Raw genomic sequence first — 3,012 nt, forward strand, 5'->3', positions numbered from 1 at the left:
TGCATTTTTCACCTATGAAAGAACTGCTATCAGAAAAGCAGACAGCGGATAATTGTATTTTGTGAATTGACGGTGAAGCTACTCGGTTTCGGCCAAGGTCCAAAGGCTGATAATGTTCAACCAGGAGAAATGGTTTGTGTGAGAGAATTCATTTCGGGGTGCTCATTTTTACTGCCTGGGATTTCTTTTTATTCTTCTCCAACATGCAGCTCGAGGTTCAGAATGCTTAACAGCTCTGGCAACAGCTGCTGAGTTAGTGGGAACACAACGCTCCCAGGAACACGATGGGTTCCGGCTATTAGAGGGGAATTCTTGCCCTTTGCCCATCTCCTCAAACCTACCAGGAAAGCAAAGAAAAAATATGTGCCCATAAATATCCTCTTAGACAGGCAGCAAATGGGCTGGCATCTTGCCATCTGGCCGTATTGGATAAAGAAACATGGGGCTGATGAGTACCCCCCACTCCAAGCCCACACTGGGCTGCTCTTGCTCCTGCCCCAAGCAGAATAAAGACTTGTCCTCAGAATTGTGCCAGCTATTCACGGGGGGGGGGCATGCATGTCCACTTAAAGCCACAGGAACCTTTGTAGCACGGAACCCATCAGAATGACTCTGCAGTTCTCTGGGACTCTTGTTTTGATGACTTTCTTTGGAGAGACCTTCCTGCCCCTCCACACCCTGGAAAACCCGCTAAGGAAGTGCGAGCGTGCAGGCAGTGCCTGTAAATCTGTTCTCTGCACACATTGGACTCCTTCCCACCTCTGTGCGTGCTGTTCAACCCACTTGGAACTCCCTCCTTTCTCCCATTAGCACCCATTTACCTAAATTTTATTCATTCTTCAAGACTCATTAAATCCCATCTGCTTCATGAAGATTTTTCTATCTCTGTGTTCTCTCCCTCCCCTGGTCCCCTACTGTACCTACAATCTGTGCTGGGATTTACTGTGAGGGTAGACCATGTCCTGTGTCTCTTCTTTCTTTCTTGCCTCCTTCCTAAGCTCTATATAATGCTGGCACATAGTAATCTTCAAGCAACGTCTGTCATGTTTAGGAAGAAAATTGACCCTCATTTTTTTCCCTCTCTGTAGCAAGCGCCACCAACTCAGAAAGCCATGCCTTGTATATAAGGTTTATTCCCATTGGCTTCCTGGGTCTAGCATCTCCTCATAGGGTACTGTGAAGGATGAGAGATACTTCCATTGTCCCCAAACCTCTTTTATTCTCTTTGTTATTATTTTATCAGAGAAAGTCAAGATAGAATGATTCTGACATGGAAAGGGTAGATTCCCAGGCAAAAGGAGGTATCATCAAAGGTGAAGATGGATGTTGGGTGTGTGTGTAAATAGTTGCTAGGGGAAGATTAGGTTGCTCTGAGGTTTCTCTTTAATCTCCCCTAGAGACCCCATACACAAACAGTGAGATTATGATAAAAACCTGACCTAATGACAGGAGGACACAGAACAGAAGAAATCGTCCTAGCTATTAAGGTTGGTGAAAGTGGGCTGGCTGTGGAAAGTCTCACAGGGAAGGAAACCTTTGAACTGAGCCCCAGGGCTCTGCCAAGGCCCTGATATTTTAGTCTTGCCTGAGGAGGGAAGTGTCACAGAGGGTTGCTCTAATTCTTGTGCTCCAGATGTTGGCATGCATGAATACTTGCAGTTAAGATGTTCTCTCCTGAGCTGCCACAGGGTAAGAGGGTCAGAGTAAGTGCCAGTATATCACAGGGACTCCATCTTTCAGCTGTTGCAGGGCTGGGTCCCCATGAGCGAGGTTGCTAGTATTGGTAGAATGAGGCTTGCCAAATTCTCTGACTGAAGGCCAGGGAACATCTAATGGGAAGACTGAACCAAAATTGTGAGTGGTAGGGACAGAAGGATCAATCCCAGAGCATGGCTCTCGGGGATGTCTGTTAGAATAAGATCCAAGTAGTCCACCCCTCTCCATAGTTGTTACCTCATCACACACCATACTCTCCAGAGGGACAGCCTGCTGGTGAGTGGCAGTGACAGGTTGCTATGCACTGTGCACATCATTAATTAAAAGACAAGAATGTGGCCACAGCTCAGATGCTTGCCAGCCCAGTGTTTTCTTTTCTTTTTTATTTTTTTGTAATTTATTTTTTTTTAATTTTTTTTTATGCCGCCTCCAGGATTTGCAGCGAACCTGTTTGGCTTGGCAGTCTTGGGTAGCAGTTTGGCACCGAGAAGCTTTGTTTAAAAAAAATGAACGAATCTGAATTGAAACCAGTGGAGAGGTGATTCACTATGGTACGGGGATGCTAACTGTCTTTGGACACTCTTTAGTGAAAGGCCCGAGAAGAGGAAAATTCAGAGGCTAGAGCTGAGCCATAGTAGGGCATAGATCGAAGCTCGGCCAGGCATGGAGTGTGCGCATGTGACTTGGCTATGCTGCAGGGATTCTCTCTGCAGTGTGTTGGGTTGCATAGTTTGATATTTGTTATACGGATGCATCTGTCAATCATTTGAAATGTGTGTTGAACATGTTGGATGGGCAAGCAGCGTGCTAGGCATCAGGCCTACAGATGTACTTTATGTCCTTCTGGGGTCCATAGTTTAGTCAGAACTGCTGATCACCGAGCAATAGATTGAAGGGCTGGTGTGGATCTGGTTTGGATCAAGAGAATGAAAAGAATGAGTCCACAATTTAATCAACCATGCATCCAGTCATCCTTTCATTGATTAGGCTTAATGAGCATTCACTAAGTGATTTTTTTTTTTAAGGTGCCAGGAAAAGTGAGAAATCTTCCCTGAGGAGCTCAGCCCTTTCTGTGTGTGTCAACAGACCCTCAAGGAAATAGTGTGATGAGGAGGAGATATTCTCTGAATGTGGGGAGGGCGCAGAGCCAGTCACCCGTCAGAGCTGGTGGTCGACAGTTGGGTTATGGGGGTTTTCATAGGAGATTTGTGAAGTGGGTTCTGAGAGAGGAGAGTTGTCAGGACAAGATGATGATGGACAGTGAAAACTGAAGGTGAGGTGGTCCAGGCATTGGGA

This window comes from Mus caroli, chromosome 14 (genome assembly GCF_900094665.2).
Source record: "Mus caroli chromosome 14, CAROLI_EIJ_v1.1, whole genome shotgun sequence".
NCBI classification, from domain to species: Eukaryota; Metazoa; Chordata; class Mammalia; order Rodentia; family Muridae; genus Mus; species Mus caroli.